The sequence below is a fragment of the Moschus berezovskii genome, chromosome 9, assembly GCF_049115385.1.
Source record: "Moschus berezovskii isolate FMDL1 chromosome 9, NW_MosBer_1.0, whole genome shotgun sequence".
NCBI lineage: Eukaryota > Metazoa > Chordata > Mammalia > Artiodactyla > Moschidae > Moschus > Moschus berezovskii.
In genome coordinates, this window is record NC_142468.1 from 85,383,563 (window position 1) to 85,393,617 (window position 10,055).

Here is a 10,055-nt window from a genome sequence, read left to right on the forward strand (position 1 = left end):
ATGCTTAAGTTTTAAAGGAGAAGGCAGCAGTATTTAAAGGGAAAAGAAATTTCCAGAATTTTCTTACTAAGTGAATTAGAAAGCCACCCCTTATCCGCCAATGCACAGAAACAGAACCAAAGGTGCCTGTGGCTGAAGTAAAATAAGAGTGAATGTCCTTCTCCTTTTTTTTTAAACCAAGTTTCTATCACTCTCAAATAAGTTCAGTATTTAATACTTTCATTCAAAGATGACAGATACTTTTATTCAATCTACTATTATATTGGGTTGGCCAAAAAGTTCATTCAGGATTTTCCATACCATCGTACAGAAAAACATGAAGGAACTTTTTGGCCAACCGAATACTACTGTGTAAGATACCTTCCCCTTTAATATTCTATTCAGGACTTTTACTGCCACACAAAATATTGTAACCCCTAATTATTCTTAGTACCCTTTGATTGTTAAAATATTTCCCTCAAAGGAAATACACTGAAGCCACACTGGAATGAAACTGTGTGTCAACACTGCCTCCTAGTGGCATATCTCACATTTTGGAAAAAAAATTTTTTTAATTCATCCCTCCACCAAGTACATTCATTTTATTTCCAGAAATTTTGTTCATTAAAAAGGAAGGTTCGTTCAACATTTCTCACTGGTCAAGATTTTTTATGGAATCAAAGCCAGAGAGACCTTAGAGATCAAGAATCTAAACTCTCCCTTTCAAGGATAAGATTCTAAAGGCAGGATGCCAAATCAGGAAGGACTTGTTAGTCTAAGGCTGCCAGAAAAGATGGCTTTAGCTTGGATTCTTGGTGTAAGGAGAGTGGAACCAGGACAGACAGTCCACAAAACTAAGGAGTTCAGCCTCCTGCCAAGAAATAAAGATCCCTGCATTACTCAGAGTCAGTGTAAACTCACCGAGTGGACTGTTTGCAGTTTATGGCCCGATACTTATTCACACTGTAGCCAAGTGCCTTTGAGTAAGGGAGCCAAGCCAATGCAGACCTAAAATGGAGAAGACTCGAGAGTCCCTTGGACTGCAGGAGATCAAACCAGTCAGTCCTAAAGGAAATCAACCCTGACTATTCACTGGAAGGACTGACGCTGAAGCTCCAATACTTTGGCCACCTGATGCGAAGAATTAACTCACTGGAAAAGACCCAGATGCTGAGAAAGATTGAAGGCAAGAGGAGAAGGGGACAACAGAGGATGAGATGGTTGGATGGCATCACCAACTCGATGGACATGAGTTTGAGCAGGCTCTGGGAGATGGTGAAGGACAGGGAGCCTGGCATGCAGCAGTCCACGGGGTCTCAAAGAGTCAGACTTGACTCAGGAACTGATCAGCAACAACAATGGAGACAGAACTGGACAGGAAGGGATCCAAAGTGTCAGTTCCCAATTTCTCCAGAGGAGGGCAGCAAGGCACCAGCTGGGAATGCCAGAGGGAGCCATATTTTTGCTTTGAACTTGTGATGGACAGGGAGGCCTGGCGTGCTGTGATTCATGGGGTCACGGAGAGTCCGACACGACTGAGCGACTGAACTGAACTGAACTGAGCTGTTTCATCAGAACAAACCATAACATTGAATGACTGAAGCAGCTGTAGCTCTCTTTATTTGTTTTGATCAGTTTTTCCCTAAGATACATGGATCTTCGACTCACATCCTGGACAACCCACCCAGTGCGGAAAGCTTTATCTCTCTCCAACCAGCTTCTCTTTCTCCACACCCCACCCCACCCAGGGGTCACTTTTCCTGGCTTTGCACACACTGGCTGTCTGAGAGCATTACACAGACTGTTTTACCAAATAGCCTTCCTGTTAGTCAATAACATCCACTCAGCCAATCTGGAACTTTCCGTGAGTGAACTGCCAGGTGGAGAATCCTGATTCTTACACGATTAAGAGGGAAGGAGTCAATTTGAAGAGAGAAAAACAGAGTCCCAGGAAGTACTTCAAGAGCAGTCTGTCTGAGAATGTGTTAACTATAGAATCAGAGATAACCAGGCCCAGTGTTTCTAAACATCTCCGAGAACAAATGAATGTTTAGCGTTTGAACAGAAAACGACTGAAAGGCAGCCAAATACAGACTTCTCACAGATGGTGACAGGAAGAACGGGGTCATTTGGCCAAAACTGGTGGGAGTGTGGTGAGGGAAAGGAATAGCTAGAAAATGCTTCCAGTTTTCAAGCAGCTGGAGGCTCTGTTGGCCTTGGAGATGAAAAATTAAGGGGATGGAAAGTGAGAGAGACAGATGTCATCATTTGTGCTGCTATGAGCTACAGAAATAATGCCAAACCATTCGAGCACAGCCAAACGGAAGAGGTTAATTTATATGCCACTAAATCAAACGCACAATCATTTTATCGCATGCTTTGAGTGACAGATTTGTGAATGTTCCCCATGTAAATTTTTACATGAAGTACATTTTCAAGGGAAACAGCGTACTTTTAACAAAAATTTATTTCCCCAAATGCCTAAAATATTTTTAGCAGTCATCACTTATATGCAAGCTGCTAATATACCACTTAAAAATGATTCCTATTTGTTCCTTCAAGCAGGTTCAGTAAGACCTCTATTTGGCCCCATTCTGCGGTTGTTCGTTCCAGTTTACTACATGGCCTTGAAAGGAAAAGGCTGAATATCTTTGAAAATAGTTCAAACTTTTCCCCCAATTCAGCTTGGCCATCTTTCCAATCATTTTGACTTAATGAGATTTTACTGTTCTTTGGAAAGGTTAATGTCTCAACATATGAACCGGCTGAGTGGAACACAGCCATTTCTCCCCCCAAACACTTCTGCAATGTAGTACAAAAAGCAGTAAATAAATTTAGAATCAAGAATTTTGGGTGCAAGCCCTAGCTTTGCCCTACCTCATTTTGAAATATTGAATAAATCACCCTGCTTCTCTGAACTTCAGTTTTCTCATCTGAAAGGGGTGTGTGTGTGTGTGTGTGTGTGTGTGTGTGTGTGTGTGTGTGTACTTAGTTGTGTCCAACTCTCTACAACCTCAGGGACTAGAGCCCGTCAGGCTCCTCTTGTCCATGGAATTCTCCAGGCAAGAATACTGGAGTGGGCTGCCATTTCCTCCTCCAGGGGATCTCACCAACCCAGCAATCGAACATGGGTCTCTTGCATCCCCTGCATTGGTAGGCAGATTCTTTACTGCTAGCACCATCTGGGAAGTCCCATCTATACCATCAAATTAGAAACATAAAATTGTGGAGTTTTTAAAGCAAGGTATTAGAGATTTAATAGCAACGGCCTCATCACTGTCAACAAATATTTACTGAGTGCTACTAGTGGCAGGTTTCCAGCAGACTTAGTTGTCAATTATTCCCCTGACTAAACAGATAGCAGACGAAACAAACAACACTGTTCAGAGGGCAGGGAAATGTTATTAGGCTAGAATCAGCCTGGCACTGGGAATGAAAATGTCAGTTTTCCCCATAGGTACCTGCTTCCTAGGGAGATTTGGGCCTGTGGTTTTTCGCATTATGAACTGTTTCTGTTTTCAGGACTCAGAGGTCTTTTTAGGATGGCATAAGCACAAGCTATGGAAATTCTAGAAACCATCAAGTGGCTAATTCTTGTTTAGAGTTCTTCATCTCCCTAGGAAAGAGAGAACTGTCTTCTCATGTGTTATAATAAGATGAAGAAGTCTGGAAGCTACAAGCCTCAGAACTTTTTCCTTTCATAAAGTCATTTCCAGAAGCTTGACTATCCCCAGATTTGTATCTCCAGCCTGGACCATACCCAAGAACATGCCCTTGACATCAGCCTGATGTTTAGACCCAAGCAGATCGCTGCCTTGAGCCCCTTCCTGTGGTTGTCCAGGGACAGTCCCCCAAATCTGTTTGACCTGGTCTGCGTGGTTCTGGTCACCAGAGACACCTTCCTCAAAATTTTCTAAGCCCCTCCGTAGTGGTTAGGAATGCTCAGGGCCAGCGGTGCCATCTGGGAGGGGTGCCCCCAGCCTGAACACGTTCACACGGGACCCAGGCCTGGTTTCTTTCCTGTGAGTTGCTCAGTGACAATCTACACCTCTTTTCCCATGTTCCCCCACTTCCATCCCCGTCTGGCACCAACCAAGTGCTCCATGGAGGCGTGGGACTCTCGTTGGTGTCAGTTCCAGGAGGGGCACTTGGTGACAGGAGGGTTCCTGCTGGAGGGTGCAGTGTCTCTGAACAGATGAGGCTGGGCTGTCTAGTACAGAGCAGACTGTATGTGACTCATGTCAGACACAGGACAAGTTCTGGACTCTGGGCCACCACCAGAGGTCCACTGTCAGCCCCAGCTTTGAGCAGCCTATGGGGACCTGCATTTGTTCTCATCTGTGGGGGTTCTGGCCTCAGCCCAAGGTAGGGGCGAGGGGACATAGCCTCAGGGGGCAGCAAACAAAGCAAACTAAAGAAACTAAGATCATGGCATCCGGTCCCAGCAGCAGCAGCAGCCGGGGTAAAGACAGGTGCTCTCTGCCCTGAGCATCCATCCTCAGACATGGCCACTCCCTCCTCACCACCCCTGCCGCCCAGGGGTCACCCCATCCCACAGGCTCCTCCAGAGGTGGCCTCAGCCTCCAAGGAGCTCGCAGACACTGCTCCACAAGGTCAGCAAGTTGCACCCGTCCACACCCCTTGGCCTCTGATGGACACGGCCCTGGCCTGGCCTCCCAGGTTGGTATGAAGCGGTGCCAGATGACGGATGGGAGTCCCCAGATGAATGGCACCTCTCTTCCAGCACTGCCTCCTGTGGAGGTGTGGAAGCGGGGAGGGCACAGTCCATGCTGAGAGAGGTCATATTCTAGGAAGCCACTGTGTAGGGCTTAACCATATAGTCAGAAGAGGCCTTCCTCTAAGTTACTCTAAGTTACATTCCAGACAGGGAATTCATCACAAAAGAAACTATCATTCAATGTTTCCACATAAGACGGGCACTCGTGGCCGCTGTCGACGAAGCACAGCACTCACCTCCAAAGAGGCGAGGAAGCCAGTATTCACTGGCCGCAACATGGATGATGTAGTGTCAGGAATACGGATGTAACCAGCATTAAATAAGTGATACTAGGGAGTCGCAGACACAAGATCTTATTATTCAACACAAACGGTTTCCAAAGAACCATGGCACTGAGAACAAGAATAGCGCTGCTTTCTTTTTATCTCAATGGAAGACAGGAAACTAGTACATTTGCCAAAGAACAACAAGGAGACAGGGCTCCTATTCCTCAGGAGGAGGAGATGGTTATCTTCACAGAAGTACTGCTTTTCAATGCACTGTTCTAAATCACATGGCAGATCACCGCACCTCACGTGGGCCTGTAAATTTTTAAGTATATCTTAAATCACATACATTTAAAAAATAAGATGGCTTAAATAGGCAGGTATCCCATAAAAACATTCCCCAGAGCCCTCATGTCCCAAGTGCAGCCCGTACCTGAAAACCAGGTCCTGATCTCATCTTCCCTTTCCCCATAAATGTGACCCACCCCCAGAATCTGACATAGTAGAACACGGCGGCTCCACATTCTATGAGTTTGCTCAAGTCAAAATCCTCGACTCCTCTCTCTCTCGCATGTCCACTTTCGGTTCATCAGCAAACCCTGTGAGACCCGCCTTCAAAACACGTATCACTTTTCACTTCCTTCCCACCATTACCTCCCTGGGCCAAGCCACTTTCATCGCTCAGCCTGATTATAACACAATAAGCTTCTTCAGCAGTCGCTGTGCTTCCTCCACAGGCTCCCGCAGACCCGATCTCCCGAGTGTCATGAAGGATTCTTTTAAAAACTAAGCAGATCATGTCACTCCCCGATTCAATTGCTTCCTGTCACAGACACTGAGTTTTGCCTCTCAGATGTCCTTTCATGGAAGGACAGGGTGCCCTGCTGTGGGTTATATGACCACAGTGCCCAGCTCCTTCAAGGTCAAAGCTGCAGATGACCTCTTTGTTCAAGGTCAGACCTTTCCTGGGACAACCCGTACCTGGTATCTGATCAGTACAAGGGTATAAAAGCCTGATGTATTGACCTGACAAAGGACAACTTTGAACAAAGGACCACAGAAGACAGTGTTCTCTCCAGCACTCACCCCTGGGTGGACCATGGCATCTTCGGCTCTTCATCACAACTCAGTTTCAACCTCAGCCCAGTCCTCTCTCCTCCTCCTCCCCTTTCCCCGGGGTCAGACCTGCATTGCAGTCTGAAGGTTCCGCCTGTCATTCCTGCTCCCTCTCCCCTTTAACTTCCATGAGCATCTCCACCCCACCTGACACCTGAACCGTGCAGTTCTGTGTCCTGTTGGCTTCTGATTCCCAAAGGACTCAAGAGTGACTCGTTTGCCCTCACCACCCCGTGAACCATCAGTGCAGCCTCTCCTCTCTCTATCCCCTTACTCTGCTTATTTTTGTCAATGGGTCACCACATGTCATACATTTTTTTTCTCATAAAATATTTGTTTTTTCATCTTCTCCCCACAGACTAGAACGCAAGCTCCTCAGAGACTTGGCTTTGTTTACTTCCATGCCCATATACCTTGAATAATGCCTTGGATGTGGTAAGAGCTCAATAAATATCTGATGAATGAAAAACCAAATGCATTTTGGGGAGGCCAAATATGAGGCCAAAAATACTTCAGTGTCTTCTCTCAGACATACAGAGAAAAGTTTAGGAGCTGAAAACTTTTGAGACGTGCCTGTTACTCCCAAATCTGAGTCTAGAACCCAGGGGCCCAGATTCCCACATTCACTTTTCTTCCAAGCACATGCTGCTACTGCTGCTAAGTCACTTCAGTCGTGTCCGACTCTGTGTGACCCCATAGACGGAAGCCCAGCAGGCTCCCCCGTCCCTGGGATTCTCCAGGCAAGAACACTGGAGTGGGTTGCCATTTCCTTCTCCAATGTGTGAAAGTGAAAAGTGAAAGTGAAGTCGCTCAGTCGTGTCCGACCCTTAGCAACCCCACGGACTGCAGCCCACCAGGCTCCTCCATCCATGGGATTTTCTAGGCAAGAGTACTGGAGTGGCTTGCCATTGCCTTCTCCGTCCAAGCACATATGCTGCTTCAAATATTTGTTGAGCACTGTCTGCGAGCCAGACACAGCCGAGCACTTGGAAATACAAAAATGAAAATACCACCACCCTGCCTTTGGTCAGCCTCGAGCCAGTGATGGAGGCAGACAAGAATTCACCAAAGGAATTAAGGGCTATAACAAATGTCACAGTGGATGCTATGGAGGCACAGAGAAAAGTCACTTAAGCCAGCATTGAGGAGAGCTAAGTTGCCCCAAGGAAGCCCTGAGAAACATCTCCAACAGCCGCTAAGCTCACTTCTACCTCAGCAGCTTTGCACTGGCTGTCCCTACTGCCTGGAGCATGGTACCCCCTAGATTTTCACATGGTTGTAACTTCATGTCTTGGATCAAATGCCACCCTTCCAGGGTGCCCTCTTGAACACCTCAAGTGCTCCAACTACCCCAATCCTGCCTTCCCTTACGCTTTGACTAGATGCTCTGTCAAATTACCTTACTTTTGTCCTTCATAGCACTTCACAGACCTGTTGATTGATTGACTGGTTATATATTGTCTGTCTCCTCCATCCTGTGCTGTAAGTCCTCTAAGAACAAGCACCTTGTTTGTTTTGCCTTCTGCTCTGCAATTCAGGAGACCCCGATTCAATTCCTGGGTCCAGAAGATCTGCTGGAGAAGGGACAGGCTACCCACTCCAGTATTTCTAGGACTTCCTTTGTGACTCAACTGGTAAAGAATCTGTCTGCAGTGCGGGAGACCCCAGTTCGATTCCTGGGTCCAGAAGACCCCCTGAAGAAGGGAATGGCTACCCAATCCAGTATTCTGGCCTGGAGAATTCCATGGACTATGCAGTCCATGGGTTCACAGAGTCGGACATGACTGAGCGACTTTCACTTCACTCACTCCAGTGCCTACAAACGGGCCTGGCACATGTGAGGTGTTCAACTGTGTATGAACAGCTGTGTGCTGCGCCGTGCTTGGCTGCTCAGTCGTGTCCGACTCTGTGTGGCCCTGTGAACTGTAGCCCTCCAGGCTCCTCTGTTCATGGGGTTCTCCAGGCCAGAATACTGGAGTGTGTTGCCATGCTGTGCTCCAGGGGATCTTCCCAACCCAGGGACTGAACCCAGGTCTCCTGCATTGCAGGTGGATTCTTTACCATCTGAGCCAGAAGGGAAGCATGAACACTTGGGTAGAAAAGTGGATAAAAAGACATTGCTTCAACAGAGACACAAAGAACACAAAGAAAGTCAGGGTGGGGTAAGAGTGAAGCAGCTCCAGAGAGAAAGCTTTTGCAAAGAAGTAGACTGTCTTTCTCCCCAACCAGGGTCCCAACACCAAAAATCTTCAGGTCTTGGGGATAGTATATGGGGATTCAGACAATATTGGGGGATTCATTATAGCATTCTCTTTACTTTTATATTCTGGAATTTTTCATAATAAACTAAAGACAAATTGATGCTTTTGAACTGTGGTGTTGGAGAAGACTCCTGAGAGTCCCTTGGACAGCAAGGAGATCCAACCAGTCCATCCTAAAGGAAATCAGTCCTGAATATTCATTGGAAGGACTGATGCTGAAACTGAAACTCCAATACTTAAAACACCTGATGAGAAGAACTGACTCTTTAGAAACAACCCTGATGCTGGGAAAGATTGAGGGCAGGAGGAGAAGGGGGACAACAGAGGATGAAATTGTTGGATGGCATCACTGACTCTATGGACGTGAGTTTGAGTAAGCTCCGGGAGTTAATGATGGACAGGGAAGTCTGGCGTGCTGCATTCCATGGGGTCACAAAGAGTCCGACACGACTAAGCAACTGAACTGAAAGAAACAAAAGTCTTGGGGCTGAGAGGGTAGGAAGTAGCTCCATTTTAAGCCCAAAGGTGGGACCTGGGGTAAACTGAAGAGAGCAGACTCCATGCAAAGACATTCAGGTTTCATTTTTCCTCCCCACACTCTGGTGTGGGATGAACAAAATGAGCCAGAAATAAGCCAGTTTGTGAACCCTGGACAGCACACGCCAAGTCATGGATCCTAAACAACCTATTTGCTCGATTCTGAAAAACTTCACAAGAAATCTCCAACAGTCTGGTAGACCAAGTCTCAGAAATATTGAAGAATCAGGCTCCTTTCTAAGACCTCTATTGTGTCACAGCTCTGTCTAGGGCACACTGCTCATTTCCCTACGGGGAGATAATAGAAAATATGTATTTTTTTTTCTCTGCCCCCAGTTCCTGGAACACAACCTCTGAAAACCTGTCATTTCTTCAGTGAAAGGAGCACTTGGAGCATCTTTTATAGTGAAGGGACTCTATAGCAGGGACTCGTCATCTATTGCAGGGATTCTGGGTGGCTCCCAGATGAGAGATGGTCATCAGAAAGAACAAGTTGTGATTAGAAGCTTGGAGTTTTCATCCCCAGCCCCCATGCTCCGGAGAGAGGAAGGGGCTGGAAATGGAGTTAATAACTAATCAGGCCTTCATGAGGAAGCCTCTATAAAAATCCCTATAGAAGGGGGTCTGGGGAGTTTCTAGATTGGTAAATACGTCCACTTAAGGAAGGTGACGTGCCCCAGCTCCAAAGGGACACAAGTTCCTACACTCAGGACCCTTCCTGACCTCACCTTGTGTATCTCTTCGTCTGTCTCCTTTATCTTCTCCTTCAATAAAACAGTAACCATGTTTCCCTGAGTTTCGTGAACCACACTACCAATTTAATTATGCTCAAGGCAAGGGAGTCATGAAAACCTCCAATTTATAGCCGACCCATCAGAAGCACAGGTGACAACCTAGACTTGTGACTAGCACCTGAAGGGGGCGTGGGGGCAGTCGTGTGGGACAGAAGCCTGACCGCGTAGGATCTGACCCTGTCTCCAGAAGGCAGTGTGGGGACCGAGTGACACTGTAGGATCCCCCACCCTTACCCCAGCTGGTGTCACAGAGAATTGCTTGGTGTGGAGAAAAGCCTCCACACATTGACGACCAGAACTGAAGGGTTTCGTGTGAGGAGAAAAGAAGACGCAGAGGAAAGAATGACTTGCTGGTGCAAAACTG